Below are 20330 nucleotides of genomic sequence, written 5' to 3'. Positions count from 1 at the left end.
CTCTACATATGGCTGGTCACTTCTAAAAGCTATTCTAGGTTGGAGGTTCAGAGGTAGATGTTAGATGAGATAGAGAGATTCAGATTCAGTCTCTAGACAAGTATAGGAAATTAGATGTGAACTCAACTAAATCGAAAGTACAAAGATGATGGACACAAAGTACTAGAAGTGGCATATTCAATAATGAAGGAAAGTACAGCTTGCAATAGGTGCTGCTACAACAGAGCTAAATGACACTCGGAGCAACATATCAATGATTTACAAAGACTCGTTGTAGCCTACGGAGTGACAAAACCCTAAAAACGAATTAGCGCCTCCTATTTATGGGTACCTGGACTCGACTCTACCTGAGTATACACTATTACACTTATCATGGTACCCATCGCCTACATTCCTCCTCCCCTTTCTTTAAATTTTGGCATATTCCAAAATTCCAAAAATCCATCCCCACAAATCCAAGTGATGTTAGCTAGATCCACAAGGATAATTTTGTAATACTTATAGGTGGAAGAGTGATTAATTCAATATGAGTTGAGCACTCTCAATCCACCCAATTTGCTACTAGCTTGCTCTTCTGTGAGACTGATCTCAGGCTTCTTTGAAACGCTTTTGCTTCCGCTTATCTAAAGCTTTCTTCAGTGTTGTCTCTACTAAACAGCTTGGGGTAGGACCTAAATTGTCCTCTCCTCGCTCGTTCCTTGAGCACTAGAGCTAGCATTCTCCTTCTAGATGATCTTGTAGATGGTCTTCCGCTTCAGCTGCTCCCTAAGGTTAGTCATCATCTCAATTTTGTATGGCGTTAGAGTGTTCCAGGTATTTCTGTCAACATCATTGAAAGTTTTATTTCCTTTGCTGAGTTTGGCTCTGGAAAGCTTATATTCAACCACAAGAATCTGGTTGGTTGGACTTGATCTGAGCTTCTAAAAAAATTTCAACCATTTCTTTGAGCTGAGGTTTAGAGGTTACTTTGTTGGTGAGCTCTTTCTCAGGAATCTTGGACGCTTCGATAGACAGTTGGAGTAGCTCATTGGTGTATTTTATCAATGTATTGATATGTCTCTTCCACTCTCCAGCTAGCTCAATCCTACATCTAGATACAATATGCCCTAAAAGTTGCCCCTTTCAGACCATAAAGATTGACTTGAAAGGATTTAGACGAATGCATTTTTCTCTGCATCTCTCAAATACCATTTTCAATAAAAGTAGATGCATGTCATGGGTTGAAAATACAGTAAAGTCATCTACAAAGATTTCCATGAACTTGTGCACAACCTCAATAAAAATTTCCATCATGCATCGCTGAAAGATTGTTGGAGCATAACATAATCCTATTGGAATAACTAAGTACGTGAGTGCTCCCCATGTAGTGATAAATGTTGTTTTGGCTATGTCTTGTGGTGTTATCCTTAACTGATTGTAGCCACCATATCCATCCATGAAACCGTACATCTTGTGGTCAACGATCTCGTACATCATCATATTAGTGAATGAAAGTAGAAATGGATCCTTAATGGTATGAGCATTCAACTTCTAATAATCCACATAGAACCTCATCTTCCCATTTTTTTTGGGAAAATTACTATAAAAATAAACTAGTCATTGCTTGCTACTTCTGTATGAATCATGCCTTCAACAAATTTTCAATCTCTTCCTTCACCTTCTTGGTAAAATTAGGATTCATTATATACCTTTGGAGCCTCACTAGTCGTGCATCTAGTTTCAATGGTATTTGTGTGTTGGGATACTGGATCTACACCTTTTAGGTATGAATGCTCCCAACAAAAAAGCTCCTTGTACTGTTGGAACAACTATTTGCATTTTCCCCCCCTCTAGTTTCACATGTTTGTTGGTCTTAACCATTTTTATATTTTCCTTGAAACGGATATTCCACTCTTCAATTTCTTGATCATCTGGCAACAACCAATTTGGTCCACCACCTTTTTTTGGCCAATGATTCTGCTTCATTATCCATACTTATCCCTGCTGTGTGTATGCATGATAAGGTGTACCCACTTTCAGTAGTTTCCCCCACCAAGATAGCCAAGAAACAACCTCGTTTTTGCCATTCCTATGTGCATTTGTCTTGCTTGCACTTACTTTGAAGAGGCAAGATTTGGTAGCCACACAAAGCACATAGTTGCAAACACAATGGAATGCTCCGATCTTCATTTTTTCACTAATCTTAGTGTAAGATCCTCATAGAAAAAAAATTGAGTCAATTTGAGTAAGGGAAAGACACGTTTTCATTGTTTATATTTTTTTCACTTGCACCATTCACTTGAGGTGTGCCTCTTTAGGTTTGGTAAATCCCAAACCTAGAAATTTTGACACTTGTCAACCAACCATGGCTTGGTTCTACTCTCCCAATCCTAGTTGGCTAGTCCACCTCATACAAGGAGGTCACCACATCACCAAAGGTCCATGTCATCACCCCATCTTACTTACGCATCACCACAGTCAACACTTTGATCGTAACACTTGGCTTGCCATATCACTCTAATTGCCAACTCATCCACCACCCTCCACTGCCACCTTGCATGCCACTTCACCTTAAGTGCCATGTCATCCACCACCTCACATGTCATGTGTAAGTATTTCTTGCATGGATTGCCACATCACTCACCACCTCATGAGCCACCAAGCATGCTACATAGCCACCTTGCTAGCTCATGACGTCCTTTTTTGCCACCAAATCATTGCATGTCACCATTTGAACACGTCATCATATGACATGGCAAATGAGGGGATCCCATCCGCCACCTCATCTTTCCACCTATGCATTGCATGTCATCAATCATCCACATCAGTTTGCCACATGGATGACCTAGTCATTCATACATGGTCACCTCAATAGCCATGTCATTTTTTTAAGATAATGTAAATAAAATAAAAAATAAAGATATCTCAACCTAATTATTTATGCGATAATTTAAGAAAAAAAACGTATATATTTTTATGTATGTTTTTATTTCTTAAAAGTGTAAATTAATAATGAAATTATATTTATTTGAAATATCGTTGGATCACAAAAAGAAAGATTTTTAAAAAATAGCTTTTGGTTTACTGATGCACATGGGTTCGAGACCTTCCATATCGATACAAGCCGCACGTAGCTCACGGTGGAGAAGACGTCCACCGTGCTCCTTGATCACACCGCGGCCCGGACGGGAGCTTACAGTAGTCATTGTCTCGGCCCTGGACATGGTCCGCCATCACTCATCGCCTATCGAGCCCCGTCGGCCACCCCGAGCGCCTTGAGCCCCGCTAGACTTGAAAACAGCCCAAAAGTAGCCAAGCCCGTCGGTGGAAGGTAGCCTTGGCACTCGCCCAGGGGTGGGGGGGTGCATCCCAACGTCATAAGAGGGGTGTGGGGAACTCATCGCCTCACCTCACCCGTCCTTCGTGCCGTGGTCTGCCTCGTTCCCATCTCAACCGAGCACCACTATCTTATAGTTGTACACAATTTGGTGCTGGCCGACAAACCCCCCAAGAACCATGACCCACATGCCGGCAAACGGGGAAACCCCCTTGTTGGGGGAAGGTCGTAAGAGAAGGTTTCCTTGAGACAGATTGCGAAGCCCATGAAACTTTGCAAGGGTGGGGATTTAGGTGCTTTCCATGCCCCTACAATTTTTCATGTCCATCCGCTCTTGTCTCGTTGGTCTACGTTGGTACAATTGCTAATTTTTTGTTTTGGCTTTGCTAATGGCCCAATGGTAAAAAAATGGCGATGGTGCCACGGTAGCCCGTAGTGACGGATTGCAATGGCCATGAAACTTTGCAGGGGCGGGGATTTAGGTGCTTTCCCCGCCCCTACAATGTTTCATGACCATCCAATCCTGTCTCGTTGGTCTAGGGTGGCACAATTACCAATTTTTTTCTTTTGCCTTCGCTTATGACCCAATTGTCAAAACCTGGCAATTGTGGCACAGTAGACCATCGAGACGGATTGCGTTGCACATGATACTTTACATGGGTTGGGGATTTAAGTGATTTCCTTGCTCCTGCAAAGTTTTGTGGCCATCCGCTCCCATCTTATTGGTTTAGGATGGCACAATCGCCAATTTTTTTGTTTTGGCTTCGCTAAGGGCTCAATGGTAAAAAATTGGTGATTGTGCCACAGTAGACCATCGAGATGGATTGCGATGCCCATGAAACTTTGCAGGGGCTGGGATTTAAGTGCTTTCCTTGCCCGTGAAATGTTTCATGGCCATCCACTCTCGTCTTGTCGTTCTAGGGTGGCACAATCGCCAATTTTTTGTTTTGGCTTCGCTAGGGCCCAATGGTAAAAAACTGGCAATTGTGCCACCGTAGATCATCGAGACGGATTGCGATGGCCATGAAACTTTGCAAGTGTGGGGATTAAGATGCTTTCCCTACCCTTGCAAAGTTTCATGGCCATCCGCTCCCGTCTCGTTGGTCTAGGGTGGCAGAATCGCCAATTTTTCGTTTTGGCTTCGCTACCTGTCCAATGGTAAAAAACTGGCAATTGTGTCATAGTAGACCGTCGAGATGGATTGCATTACCCATGAAACTTTGTAGGGGTAGGGATGTGAGTACTTTACCTACCCTTTAAAGTTTCATGTCCATCCGCTCCTGTCTCATCGGTCTAGGGTGGCACAATCACCAATTTTATTTGTTTTGGTTTCGCTAAGGGTCCAATGGTAAAAAACTGGCGATTGTGCCACCGTAGATCGTCGAGATGGATTGCGATGGCCATGAAACTTTGCACGGGTAGGGATTAAGGTGATTTCCCTACCCCTGCAAAGTTTCATGTCCATCCGCTCCCGTCTCGTCGATCTAGGGTGGCAGAATCGCCATTTTTTTTTGTTTTGGCTTCGCTAACGGCCCAATGGTAAAAAAATGGCAATTGTGCCACCGTAGACCGTCGAGACGGATTACGATAGCCATGAAACTTTATAGGGGTGGGTTTTTGGGTGCTTTCCCAAGCCTTACAATGCTTCATGGACATCCGCTCCCGTCTCGTCGGTCTAGGGTGGCACAATCGCCAATTTTTTGTTTTGGCTTCGCTAAGGGCTCAATGGTCAAAAATTGGCGATTGAAGGGTGGGAATGTAGGTGCTTTTCTTGCCCCTACAAAGTTTCATGGGCCATCCGCTCTTATATTGTCGGTTTAGAATGGCACAATGGCCAATTTTTTTGTTTTGGCTTCGCTAAATGCCCAATGGTAAAAAATTGGCGATTGTTCCATAGTAGACCGTCGAGAGGCCCTTGCGTTGCCCATGAAACTTTACAAGGGTCGGGATTTGAGTGCTTTACCTACCCTTGCAAAGTTTCATGGCCATCCGCTCCCGTGTCGTCAGTCTAAGGTGGCACAATCACCATTTTTTTAATTTTGGCTTCGTTAAGGGCCCAATGGTAAAAAACTGGTGGTGGTTGTGCCACAATAGACCATTGAGACGGATTGCGATGCCCATGAAACTTTTTAGGGGCAGGGATTTAAGTGCTTTGCTTGCCCGTGCAATGTTTCATGAGTATCCGCTCTTGTTTTGTCGGTTTAGGGTGGCAAAATTGCCAATTTTTTTGTTCTGGCTTCACTAAGGGCCCAATGGCAAAAAACCGGCGATTGTGCCACCGTAGACCGTTGAGACAGATTGCGATGGCCATGAAACTCTGCAGGGACAGGGATTAAGATGATTTTTCTACCCCTGCAAAGTTTCATGGCCAAGCGCTCTCGTCTCGTTGGTCTAGGGTGGCAGACTCACTAATTTTTTTGTTTTGGCTTCGCTAAGCGTCTAATGGTAAAAAACTGGCGATTGTGCCATCGTAGCTCGTCGAGACTGATTGCGATGGCCATAAAACTTTACAGGAACCAGGATTTAGGTTCTTTCTTGTCCCCTGCAATTTTTTATGGCCATCCGCTCTCGTCTCGTAGGTCTAGGGTGGCACAATCGCCAGTTTTTTTGTTTTGGCTTCGCTAAGGGCCCAATGGTAAAAACTAGTGATTATGCCACGGTAGACCATCGAGACTGATTATGATGGCCATGAAAATTTATAGGGGTGGGGATTTAGGTGCTTTCCCCACCCTTGCAATGTTTCATGGCCATTCGCTCCCGTCTCATCGGTCTAGGATGGTACAATCGCCAATTTTTTTGTTTTGGCTTCGCTAATGGCCAAATGGTCAAAAACTGGCGATTGTGCCACTGTAGCCCGTTGAAACAGATTGTGTTGCCCATGAGACTTTGCAAGGGTGAGGTTTTAGGTACTTTTCTTGGCCTTGCAAAGTTTCATGGCCATCCGTTCCGGTGTCCTCGGTCTAGGGTGGCACAATCACCAACGTTTTTGTTTTGGCTTTGCTAAGTGCCCAATGGTCAAAAACTGGCGATTGTGCCATAGTATACCGTCGAGACGGATTGCGTTGCCCATGAGACTTCGCAAGGGTAGGAATTTAGGTGCTTTTCTTGTCCCTGCAAATTTTCATGGCCATCCGCTCTCGTCTCATCGGTCTAGGGTGGCACAATCGCCAATTTTTTTGTTTCGGCTTCGCTAAGTGTGTCAGGACACGGGTCCTGTACCCTAAGAACTAGGCTAGGCAAGGACTACGGCCAAGGGCCGGGCTAGGTAGTGTGGACAGGGGATCCGTCTAGGGCAAGGGGCTAGGAGCCCACCTATAAAGAGAGGTTGGGAGGAGGATCCAGTAGAGCCTACTTGCCTAGTTTCTTACATTGGTATCAGATCTTGGGACTCTCTTCCACCCTCTCTCTAGGCGCGGTCATCTTTGGCCCCTAAAAGTATGCCCCTTTTGTGAGAACCGTTGCTTTTTAAGCCCTTTTCCAATTTTAGCCAGGCTACTTGTCAAATCGGGCAGTTCTACCCGTTTAGGAAACCACTGTGTGCTGCACGATATCGCGAGGAGTTAGGCTTGAAGGGAGCGCCCTCAGGTTGCAAGGCTAGCGCCAGTCCCTCGCAGTCGTAGCCGGCCTGTGCAAGACACACTCTCATCGTCATCATCCTCATCGAAACCTGCTCGCTGCCTGCGCTTGAAAGCCTTGCGATTTCACATTTAAAAGGGCCTTGGGCCATTGAATTGAGTCTTGGCCACTCTCAGCGTCCCTTCCCACGAGTAGTCGAGCAACTCAAGGTAGTCGGGCAATCCAGAGCAAGCTACAACTACCGAGGAAAGCCCCTCGATCGTCACGGCTTGAAATTTTACTCGAATACTGCAAAAAATTCCAGAACTAGCAAAATTTACTACGGTGCTGTAATTTTTGCAATCGGACACGGTAACCATAGCTTCGCCGAAGGACGTCAAGCTTTGACGATGACAGCTTGTAAGTTTTCAAACAATATCCAACCTCACGGAGTTACAGATTGCTCAAAGCTTCAACGACCAACGAAATTAGCACGGCTAATTATCGGCTACGGTGCAAGCTACGACTACGGGAGTATTTTTTGGACATCAAAGCGAGGTTAGCACGGCTAACTACCTTTGTGTTCGATACGGTTACGAGTTTTTGTTGCATTCCAAGGTACTGATTTCTCGTTTATTCGCACAACACAGATTTGCCATGAGTGTGGAAATTGATGATCAACACATGTTTGACTTTGAATATATCGAATGGGCTCCACCTGTGGATGTCATGGGGCCGGATACTCTCACAGAGAGTACCCTCGTGGCAACAAGGATGGATGGTACAAACCCAGGTGATCCATCTCTATCTCCTCGTTTGTCAACCCCTCCTCCATAGAGCGTGTTGGATATTCTAGGGAGTTTGTCACTCGACAGGACTGGAAACTTTGATGCCCGATTCCGCAAGCTCGCTGTCAGGGTTCAAATCTTGGTTACACAAGTAGAAAATCTTACACAACTAATTTACAGAATGCTACCAGAATCACCTCTCCACTTGCCAGCAACCCAGGGGGTTGCCAATTTACCAGTTATGACCAAAGAGGTCCAACATGTCCATAATACTTCGTTTGTCGGAACAAATTGGGGCACGACCAACGTGGTCAAGAAGCGCCTATCACCATCTGAATTTCAACGTGCAAAAAGTCAAAAATTATGCTTTATTTGCTTAGGAACACATAAAAAAAAGCAGTGCCCACATGTCGACAAACTTTAGCATGATGCATGAGTTTGTGCTTTGACTTAAACTCCAGTTTTGGTGCACGGCACGGTAGTTATATGGCTTTTTGAATATGTTAGGCGTAGCCATTTTCTCATACTTCAATATGGAATTTTCAGCGTATTGTACGTTTTTTTTTGAATTGGGTACTGTTAAACCCCAATTGTTTTCTGCCACAGTCATTTTGGGTACGACCAGTCACATCATCTCGGCTTATATGATCTGCCGAAAACATTCTGAGATGCATGCAAGATCACTAAATTAGGGTGTATATGATACACGTGTCCTACAACTCACGCTTCGCATTTACTTGGATAGTATTATGAAAAACCAAATGCTTGACCCATTTTACATGCCATAAGGCTTTTCCTTCGTACTCCGATTACCTCGTCGCGACAAGAGCAGTTGGCAACCAAGTTTGGGGCACCTACATTATTCAGGATATCATCTCATCGAATCCTTACCAGTCTAACCGGTGCAAGGTACTTAGGATGTTGACTTCAACGGTTATCACGGTAGCCACAGGCTTTCATTTTTGTATGCAAGGCATGCTACCCAGATGGTGTACAGTACGCTCTTACAAATCACTCTGTCAAGGACACTATTAGTTATGCATTGTTTCCCCTAATTTTTGGTTGCTATCCAGGCACACAAAACAACCTCAAAACTTTTACTGGATTCACAACCCATACACGGTAGACAGTCAACATCTGACTTGTGTTCCCTCTTGCGATGCGAGCATCATACAGTCAGATAGTTGCATGCTTATAGGATAAGCTGCCAGTCAGGCATAAGATGTCTAAGCGCACAAGCTCTTGGCACACACAAACTAGACATTTCAGGAAAGTCCCTCAGCCCACTAGCATGCTCTTCTGTTCGTTCTTCACCTCTTTTTCTAAGGTACAACATGAAAATTTTCTATGAAGTTTGTTTCATGTTTTCTCCTGAGCCACGATGCTCTACAATTATCAACTACAAATTGGGCAAGGTGCCATTCACATTTATTTCATCGGTTTATCGATTGACACTCATTGCCATACGGGCTATGACGCACGCAAGCTGGCTATGGGCCATTGCTAAAATCTAGGATAAGATCCACTTGTTGGTATTCCTTGGATGATTTTTCTCAAGATCGAACAGCTCTACCCAGTGGTGTACACATTGACGTTAATTGACAACCAAGCGTCTTGTCATTACAAATATCATTACGGATGTTTAAGGCTGATCTCTACCACGGAGTACAGACGCAGCAATCAGGGGTGACAACATGGTTGTAAGGGATCGATAGTTTATTCGAGTGCGTCTCCTGCTCTCTCTATAGCACTACGAAGTATCTATGGACATACAGTTTTGGGGTAAGACCCAGCGAGTACTTGCTACATCACCCCATAGGCATTAGGGATCACAGTTTGATCTGCATTAAAAATCACAGTTTGATCTGCATTAAAGATCACAGTTGATCTCTCCCAGTTCTACTTTCAAGGAAAGAATTCCGCAATCTACCACGCAGACGAACATACTAATTAAATTGGTTCCACTCAATCGGTACACGGTTAACTATGTTGGTTATCGTTATCTCCTACTTGAGCAGTTTCTACAACGAAGTCTTATCAAAGGATTTGACTACGTAGACTCTAATTCACGGGCTTAGGTTGCAAAGGCAACAAACAGGGTTCCCAGTGCAATACTGTTTGTTTTTCAGGTAGGGGACGTGCTCCTCTCCATTTGAATACTGGTAAGTGAACATTACGTTCAAATCTCCAGGTACGCATATATTGATGTGTTATTCCATTTTTAGTATGCTTTTCTTGGTTTTTCAAGACGTATAAATACGCTTGAATGTTATAGAGCCATGCCAAGGGCATGTCGGCACACAGTATTTTGGGCCAAGTGTCCAATCTATCTTTCTGCCTTATGCTGTTATGAATCCACTTGTAGGATTCAATATGGCACATGTTGTCACATGGGATACAACATGGTCTAGGAACTCAAGGAGTTCGGTTTAGCCAGTGTGGAGCAATGAATGAGGGTCCCTCTCACTCCCGTCGTAGAGTGTCTGTAGTTATCTCCACACACAAGTACGTCTTGTACTTGAAGGATGTTACTTTTCACACATCCTTATACGAGACATATTCCACATGTGGAGAATATGAGTCTCTGGACTGACACTGGCGCCATTATGTCAATTATGTGTCACGACAAAGTCCCTAGGTGCTGGTCACATCTATTTTCTAGACCATTTTTAGCACGACGTATCAGGAGCAATTTCGTGGCCAGAAATTGTCGGATACTTAGAATGACTTGTTAAGATACAAGTACTGCTAAACAACATTACAGATGGTTGTTTATACATATAGCAAGGCTATAAGCTGTTAATGAAAAAGTTTCATTGTCTCTATCTAGAAGTGATCAATGTTTCACCTATAATTGTGATTCAGATGTTTCAACAAGGCTTGCAAAAGATTGCAAACTAAAAGTATTTAGTTTCTTTTCAGAACTATTTACATTCCTTTTATTGCGTGCTAGGCGCATCACATTTTCCATAAGTATTGGCAAGTATCATTATGGATATACAGGTTCGGTTAGTTTTTGCTAAATGCATGCACACTAGGTGTTATGGGCCCTAGTGTTTAGCAAGGGCTGATTTGGAACGGCATGCATATTCCACAGATTGTTGCTTATGAAGCATTTTGCACTCTATGTGCACTATCTCTATGAGATTACTTTTGGATCCACTAATCACAAATAGAGGTCATGGCTCGGTTTGGGCGTTTGTGGATTTCTCTCAAGTTAACCACGATGGTTATTTCGGACATTGTTGATTCTTCCCCAATGTTAAACACTACTGTGATTTCCCGTTTACTAGTCATCTGGGACGACTGTCTGTAAACCGTGAGGAAAACACACCTCAGTACTGTCAGTTATCCAAGGGAATAGGCAAATTACAAAGATTACAAAGAGTAATCTTGTGCTCAAGGATCTGCTAAGAGCATACGTTAACACAATGCATTTCTAAATAGATGATTTTCTCCCTATTCTAGAATTTGCTTAAGTATGATTTTTGACTTTGAACACCTCTTGTGGTGGGGTTGGAAATTGTGTCAATACTTTCATACGTCAAGGACTTACCAGGTGTGCTGACAAAGTATGTTGCCAAGTAACCTTCATTAGGGATGAACATGTAGTTCTTTGTGTTCCAAACTATACAGCATCCTAACGAGGACATTCCCTATCTATGGACTTTTCAAGATACTCAGGCGAGTAGGAAATTTGGCTCACAACTGCATGGAAAGTTACGCCAAGGTTTCCTTGCATTATTCCAGTACCTTCAGAAGATCTGAAAACTGGTTATGCCTTTGGACAACTCTTAGTTGTGGTTACTCCTTTACAGTACTCATGTGAGTTATAAATGGAGTTACCAATTAGACCCAAGTGACTCTTAGTTGTGGCTACTCCTTTACAACACTCAAGTGAGTCATAAATGGAGTTACCATTTAGACCCAAGTGGTTGCAAACGGACAACAATGTTGAAAATCAAGATATTCCTCTTGGTTTCATTGAACCTCCTCACGCCACCAATTATCGGTCATACAGACAACTGGCTCACTTATGGGACGTCAATAACGAGAACATCAGTCTTCTTAAGAAGAAATTTCCCACTTTTATTTTCGAGGACGAAAACTCTTCTTTAAGGGGGAAGTAATGTCTGGACACGGGTCCTGTACCCTAAGAACTAGGCTAGGTAAGGACTACGGCCAAGGGCCGGGCTAGGCAGTGTGGATAGGGGATCCGTCTAGGGCAAGGGGCTAGGAGCCCACCTATAAAGGGAGGTTGGGAGGAGGATCCAGTAGAGCCTAGTTGCCTAGTTTCTTACAAAGTGCCTAATGGTCAAAAGCTGGCGATTGTGCCATAGTAGACGTCCATTGAGAAAGATTGTGTTGCCCATGAAAATTTGCATGGGTTGGGATTTAAGTGCTTTACCTACCCTTGCAAAGTTTCATGGCCATCTGCTCTCGTCTCATCGGTCTAGGGTGGCACAATCGCCAATTTTTTTGTTTTGGCTTCGCTAAGGACCCAATGGTAAAAAACTTGATTACAATGGCCATGAAACTTTGAAGGGGTGGGGATTTAGGTGCTTTCATGACCCTTGCAATGTTTCATGGCCATCCGCTCCCATCTCGTTGGTTTAGGATGGCACAATCGCCATTTTTTTTTGTTTTGGCTTCGCTAAGGGCCTAGTGGTAAAAAATTGGCGATTGTGCCACCATAGACTGTTGAAACGGATTGCAATGCCCATGAAACTTTGCAGGGTGGGTATTTAGGTGCTTTCCCTACCCTTGAAAAATTTCATGGCCATGCGCTCCCATCTCGTCGGTCTAGGGTGACAGACTCACCAACTTTTTTGTTTTGGCTTCGCTAAGCGCCCAATGGTAAAAAACTGGCGATTGTGCCACCATAGCCCATCAAAACGGATTGCGACGGCCATGAAACTTTGTAGGGGCCGGTTATTTAGGTACTTTCTCAGCCCTTGCAATATTTCATGGACATCCGCTCTCGTCTCATCGGTCTAGGGTGGCACAATCGCCAATTTTTTCTATTTTTGCTTCGCTAAGGGTCCAATGGTAAAAAACTAGCGATTGTGCCATAGTAGACCGTCGACACGGATTGCATGCCCATGAAACTTTTGTAGGGGTGGTGATTTAAGTGCTTTCCCTGCCCCTGCAAAAATTCATGGCCATCCGCTCCCGTCTCATCGGTATAGGGTGGCACAATCGCCAATTTTTTTGTTTTGGCTTCGCTAAGGGCCCAATGGTCAAAAACTGGCCATTGTACCATCATAGACCATTGAGACGCATTGTGATGCACATGAAACTTTGTAGGGATAGGGATTTAGGTGCTTTCCCTGCCTCTGCAATGTTTCATGTCCATCCGCTCCCGTCTCATCGGTCTAGGGTGGCACAATCAACAATTTTTTTGTTTTCGCTTCGCTAAGGCCCAATGGCAAAAAACTGGCGATTGTGCCACAGAAGACCATTGAGACAGATTGAGTTGCCCCTGAAACTTTGTAGGGGTGGGGATTTTAGTGCTTTACTTGCCCTTGCAAAGTTTCATGGCCATCTAATATGGTATGGGCAGTCAAAGCCCATATTATTTACTAAAATGGGACGTGTGAGCCATACGGTCCATTTTAGCACATGGTATGGGTCGGGACTGCCTAAACTATATTATGTTCTCACTCCACTCCTAAAAAGTTGCATAGCCATCCAAACTGGCATGGGTGGTCAAGGCCCATAGTATGTGCTAAAATGGCTCGTATGGCCATTTGGTCACATAGTATGGTTCACGACCACCCAAAACATATTGGATGGCCACAAGACTTTTCATGGGTGGGGTTGAGAACCATTCCACAACCGGTGCAAAGTTTCATAGCCATCCAATATGGTATGGGTGGTCAACGCCTATAATATGTGTTAAAATGTGTCATATGAGCCATGCATCCCATTTTAGCGCATAATATGGTTTGGGACTATCCAAACCATATTAGATGGCCATGAGACTTTTCAAAAATGGGTGCGAGCACCACTTAACCACCCCTACAAAGTTTCATAGCCATCCAATATGGTATGTGCAATCAACCATACTATGCGCTAAAATGGGACATATGGCTAACCCATTTTAGCGCATAGTATGGGCCGGGACGGACCAAACCATATCGGATGACCATGAGGCTTTGCACAAATTGGTGTGAGCACCATTCAACCACTCCTAAAAAGTCACACAGCCATCCAATATGGTGTTGGAGGTCAAGGGCCATACTATGTGCTAATATGGGACATAGGGGTCATACAACCGATTTTAGCTCTTCTATCATGAATTAGGATATGATCATCTGGTATTGTTGGATCTTTGTCTATGTACATGGGTCTTTATTTGGTTTATATTTTCATCTATATGATTAGATAGATTGCCACATATGTGGTCCTCTATATGTTCGTCTACATTGGTATCCTCTTATAATGGATTAGGACATGCTTGTCTTTATAGTTTCTATATGGGTGTTTACATGGTCCTCTTCAAGTGCATCTACAATGTTGTCTCTATGGTCATCTATACAATAATTTGCATGGACATATACATGGTTAACTTTGTAAAGATTGATTGTCTACGTGGATTGTGCGCTCCTTGCCGCACTGTCGAAGCAAGGGACTTGCCAATACACCGTGTGCGAGCCACAAACGGCTCCCAGCACACAACAAGCCTAAACTAGCAAGCTCAAGAGAACAAAGGGTGTGTCACTCACCGCTCTACGCTCGCCTTCGTGGTGGATTCCTCGCCGCGATGAAGAAGAAACTGCAGTCGTGCCGCGCTCAACCGCTTCGCCGCCGTCGTGCCTTCGTAATGCTCGATCGCACACACACTCTCCCTCTCTCTCTCTCACACACACACACACACAAGGAGGTGAAGAAGAAGAAGATGGAGATGGAGATGGAGCAAGAGCACTCTTCTATTGCACAAATGAGAGAATGAGTAAAAATTAGGTTTAGTTGGCTTTTATAGGAGCTCACCCCATTCACACTTGGGCGCCCATGCTTAGCCAACTAATCCCTTGAATGTCCCAGTTAGAGTGCGCCTCTCATCAACGATCACTCTTACCCTTTTCCTATTGGTCCGACAAGCCCGGTACCTGACTCTACCAAATACATAATACGCGTCCATCGTAGGTGATCGGTGTCCGTGAGCCGTGAGGGTTAACATGCCCCCCTTCCTGATGTAGATTCCGTCCTCGGAAGCTATTGAGTTGAAGCTGGTTCGTCGAGGTGGAAGAGCATTTGAGATGAATGTCCTTAGCCTTCTTCAGTCACTGCAAAATCAAACAACATTGGCACAGTAATTGCATTCTCTTAAAAAGCATATGCAGTTTTAGGTAGACACATTGATTGGTCAAAGAATTTCAAACAATTTGTTAGCAATGAACATTAAATTGCAATGTAATCAAATGCATAAACAGATGTAAAGGCAAAAAATTCAACAAGTCTGGGGTCGCTTCTTAATTTTCTGTGGTCAATTAAGTTGTTTAATCGCGAGAGCCAAGTATTGATGTTCGAGGGCTGACTAGAGGCTATATCTAGAAGACCTTGTAGTTAAGCTACCATAAAAGGAATTTCTCATGAAATCATCGCTTGACTGATTACTTTTTCTTTGACCCCCCAAAGTCTTTTCACATTGATTCAATTATGATGTGTGTGCTTATTTTGTATGCCTTGGGTTTTTTGCTTTTCAAGGAAAAGCGCCCACACTGGGAACCTCTAGGGCTCTAGTACCATAGGCGATACATGTGAGTGAAGTACCAATTCAAGCCAGGATTTCTCTTCCAGCGTAAGATTTTACATTGTGGCACTTTGATTTTTTGTTTGTTCATTTTCAGCATTTAAATTTTGTAACTTTGGGGGGTCATATAACACTGTTACCCTCCCCAGGCTCATCACATTAGTAAACTCCCTTTATAATACTTAAGCTAAAGGTCAATAGGGTTAAGCCCACTAGAAAGCCCTAGTACATTTCATACAATGCTGCCTAAATCGGATTAAGAACCTAAGTAACCATTGTTTATTAGGAAGGCATTCCCCATGGTATTAAGAGAAGATTTCTAATACCTAGCTTGGTCAAACTAGCTTAGTCGGACTGCTTGATTTTTAAACCTAGACAAGTGATTATGACAAAACATTACATTGAATTAAATGTTTGATACTAAGCCAATGCGCTGAATATTATGCTACCAATCACAATCAAAGCAGACAATCATAGATGCAAAAAGATAACGGCAATGCTAATGGACAAGAAACACCTGTTTGTGTTGATGGTCGCGCTTGATTTGAAGTGTGAACGAGAGAAAGGTTCCATGAAGGTCCAAATCCTATCAATAGCAACACGCTCCTGTACACACTAGGAAACAAAAGGAATACCTCCAGGAGGCACATCAGTGGGAAAAGAGAACTTCGCTAATCTCTCAACTCTAAAACTGAAACACTCCTATCGTACTAATCTTACCTACCCTCCATCACTCAAGTGATGAGGATCAAAGGTGTTTTATGGCATAGGTTTCTATTTCACTGTACCAGATGTGAATGTGTAGGTCTGAGTCAATGTTTTGACTTTTAATGTGCATACTCGTTTGCTAATTGCTCTTGCTCTTTATTTTTATTTTTTTTGTGAGTATAAAGCTTTATATGTACATTCCCTAAGATCGGAGATTAAGAGGTCAGGGAGAAAGGTTGAGAGGGAAACAAATGAATGATGACTGTCAGCAAACACTCCCCCCTTCCTTGGGTAGATCATACCGTTTGAAATGAGCTTGTCACCCTTTGAAACCAATTGTTCCAGTTGGTAATAGGTGAGGATTTTTGCCAGTAGTTTTCTATTACCCTAGGTGCCTCGTCAAGTTGCAAGGGTGGTAAGGTACTCTCCCATGATTTTATTTGCAACGTTGTTGTAGGTGGTGAACTTACCCCGGAAGGTGCAAACTCTTTCGTGCTTGGATGGATATGTACAGTGGTAGGTGGAGGTTGTTTCGAAGCTTCTATTTGCGTATAGGAACTACATGAAGAGCAAGAAGCTTCATTTGATTTCCCTGTTCCTGAGCTAGGTGGAACAAATCGTTCTTTCTTTGGTACCCAAACTAGCTCTAGAACGGGTGTGTAACATTCCATGATTTTTTCCTTTCCGCGATTTTCAATTTGTTTTGGAGCCACAGGATTGGGTTTACATGGGCCAGGTGACAGGTAAGAGTACACTTTACGTTTTGGCACCCAGATTTGATCATTTCCTTGATAGTAGCCTTGGGCTTCCAATAGTCGTTTAGGGATCCATCGCAACATTTTCTTACTTTTCTTGGAGCGAGTGGTACGTTTCTTACAAGGCTTCTGTTTTTTAGCACTAGCTATGGTCACTAAAGAAGCTTTAGGGACCCACTTGTATGTTTTCTTTGTTACCTTAGGATGAGTCTTGTCGGAAGAGATATGCATTGCTTGTAGCATATTTAAGGGTATAGGCATTTCATCCCCCTCAGGTGTTACCCAGGTCGTCCCCCTATTTCCCCAAGTGTCTATGGTTGATGCTAGGTGGACCCAATCCACATTGTCTGATTCCGTCATACCCGGTAACACATCCATATAAGGAGAATCTTGGCCAATGTCTGTATCCTTCTTACAAGTGTAACAATATTGTAGTGGGGCCGAGTGAACTGTGGTGTCAGAGCGATGATCAATAATGGTTTTACTCCCTAAGGGGTGTACCTTACCAGTCACCAAATCCACTCTAAGGACAGAGTCTTGGAATTGCAAATAGACATGATTTTTAGACCAATCATGAACCATTTGTGCTTCCCTCATGAATGGTCGTCCTAAAATCATTTCATATGACATAAGGTGTTTAGAGAAATCCATTACAATGAACGTATGTCGTACCTTGTGTCCTAGAACTTTGATCTTAAGATCCTTGAGCATCCCCATAGGTTTGGCTATGGTACCGTTTGCCATCTTTACCACAATGTTAGTAACACTGAGGCGGGGTTTTCCCATGGATTCCCAACAATCTTTTGTAACGATGCTAACTCCCGCACCACCATCAAGAATTCCCTTTATAGTTAATCCCTTGGTAGTGATGGGTAGGGTCGCATTAGACTCGTCGCCTTCAAAATACTGCCCTAATTCGTTAATGGGTACCTCGATCACAGACTCGTGTCCATCTAAGTCAAGTGATTGCACATGATTTTCCTCATCAATCATAATCGAGTCAGGCCTATTTGGTTGCGCAAACTGCGGTAATCCCGTTCGTAGCTCTCCGTTAAGGAATGCTCGAAGTGCAAGGAATAACTCAGGATCTCCATACAGCTTTGCTATGATCGTGGTTCGGACCTCAGAAGACATGAAGTCCACTAGTTTGGCAACATTCATTGGCGTTTTGCAGGGTGTAGGTCCTTGACTAGGAACTGGTGAGGATGGAATCTCATATTCCTCAATGGGATCAGGTATTCCTTTGTTAAACATCCTTTCCAACAAGAAAGGTGTATGCTCACTTTCTGATGTCCCGTCCTCACTCCCTTCTTGGATGATACTAGATATGGCTAACGGTCTATGGTTCATGTGGGGTGGATGAACTTGCATGGGAAACACTGTGTCATGAATTTTGACATGCATGGGTTCTGGTTCTAGTTTCCTTTGAGTCTCCTCCACTAAACCTCTTAGATGTTTCACCTGCTCAATCTCGTCTACTGGGTTTGGGTACGTCCCAATCTTCTTTTTACGATTCTTCCCTTTTTGCCCCTGCGGTTTATCTTGGGGGTCTTGGATTGGATTTGGAAACACTTGTGGTGTTTTCAGAGGCTCTTTATGATTTTCTCTTATTCGGTTTTCATTTGGTTCCATGTTACGGTTTTCTTTGTCGGTCTTTCTCTTTGTGGTATTGGTTCTAGTCTCCATTGTCTCGATTGAATCTGAATCATCCTCGAGGTCATTCATATACACGGGGTCATCTCCTGTTCCTATGTTTGTTTTGGAACTTGGCTTTGAATTTTCCGTATTCTGCGACTTCTTCCTTCGTGTCTTCTTTTTCTTTGCTTGGATAATTGACGCGGTATCTCTCTCTTCGAGGATATGGCCTGGCCCTTGAAGCATGGACCGTGTAATCGCACAAGCGGGTGCGACGGGTGGTATTGGCGATGTCACACTAGCAATTTCGACCAAATTCAGGGGTGTGATTTTAGGCGCATTTGGGTTATAGGGGCATTGGGCAATCAAGTGATCTATGCCACAACGATTACATGTGAGTATTGGCATTGCAGACGTGCTCCCTTGATTCATTTGCATCTGTGCAGCATTCTTTTGCAGCCTAATAGGGCACTCCGCTGCTCGATGTGGTCCACCACACTCGTAGCATTGAAGAGGTGGCCTCCTAGCCTGGGTGTTGATATTTTGACCTCTGGATGCGAGAGCAGCAGCTTGATAAACCGGCTTGACTTGTCCCCAACAATCTTCCATGTAGTATATAGGACATTCTTCCAATGTATCAAGTCCGTAGGCAATACTAGTGTCTATTTCCTCCTCACAGCCATCTGCATAAGCATTTGATGGCTCGCAACCCACTTGGTTCATAGGGGCGACTCTTGGATGTGGGGGCTGCGGTCCTAGCACAGGAGGTGGTAGCGGTGTAGCTTGTACAACATTTTGAGATCTAGGGACCATGTGTTGCGGTAGTTGCTCAACAGGTGGAGCAGGCATCAATACAGGAGCTCGAGGTGCATCCGTCCAGGCTACAGGTGGTCTATTTGCCATCATACGTTTGATCATTAAACAATCCTTAGCTTGGTGACCATACCTACCACATGTGTTGCAAGTTCCATTAAATTTTACTCTAAACGTAGGGCACTCACTAGTGCTATGTGGACCTAAGCAAATGGAACACCATTGTTGCTCCCTTCTTGGATACATGTGACTATTTTGAGGGGGTCGATTATCCTTAAGAGACTCTTGGATTGCCTTGGTGAGGTCTGTCAAGAATGTCTCAAATACCTTTGGCTCATTGGCAATGGGATTTGCAGTCATGGGTTCATACTCAATGGCTTGTGAGCTAGTGGATCTCGTGTCAGTAGACACCCTCATGCCTGCTATCATCAAGTTGTCCTCTAATTGGATTGCATTGGCAGTGACATCTTCCCAGGTTGTGATACCTCTAATCACTATTCCATTATAGATTCCTTCATTCCTCAACCCTCGAATGAATCGATCAAGCAGTTGGTTATTGTTGAAGCGCTCATTTACAGGGCAGCGAGAGTTTAAGTGCTTTAGACGACTAATGAAGTCCCTTACTGACTCTCCTTCCTTACGTTCGGCCTTCTGTAGCTGAGATGCTACACCCCAAAGTACACCTTCTCGTATGTACTCCTGTAGAAACAACCTTCGAAGGGTAGGGTAGATTGTTTTCTCGTCCACCCTTAGGGTTCTATACCAATCTCCAGCCTTCCCACTTAATGTCAAGCTTAAAGCATTGCACTTATGTAGTTCGTTGCGTTCCCCTAAGGAATCACATACTTGTTCAAACACTTCAATGTGTTTTCTAGCATCTTCATCCCCATTGAATTTTTCCGTGAGTTTGGCAATTTGTACTGCCTTACTTCTAGGCTCTCTATCAGATGCATGACGCATATTTTCTGCGATAGATCGACCTATGGTTTGAGCAAACGCTGCCA

The sequence above is a fragment of the Adiantum capillus-veneris genome, chromosome 10, assembly GCF_014529385.1.
Source record: "Adiantum capillus-veneris isolate H3 chromosome 10, ASM1452938v2, whole genome shotgun sequence".
NCBI classification, from domain to species: domain Eukaryota; kingdom Viridiplantae; phylum Streptophyta; class Polypodiopsida; order Polypodiales; family Pteridaceae; genus Adiantum; species Adiantum capillus-veneris.
This window is presented reverse-complemented; position numbering follows the sequence as displayed.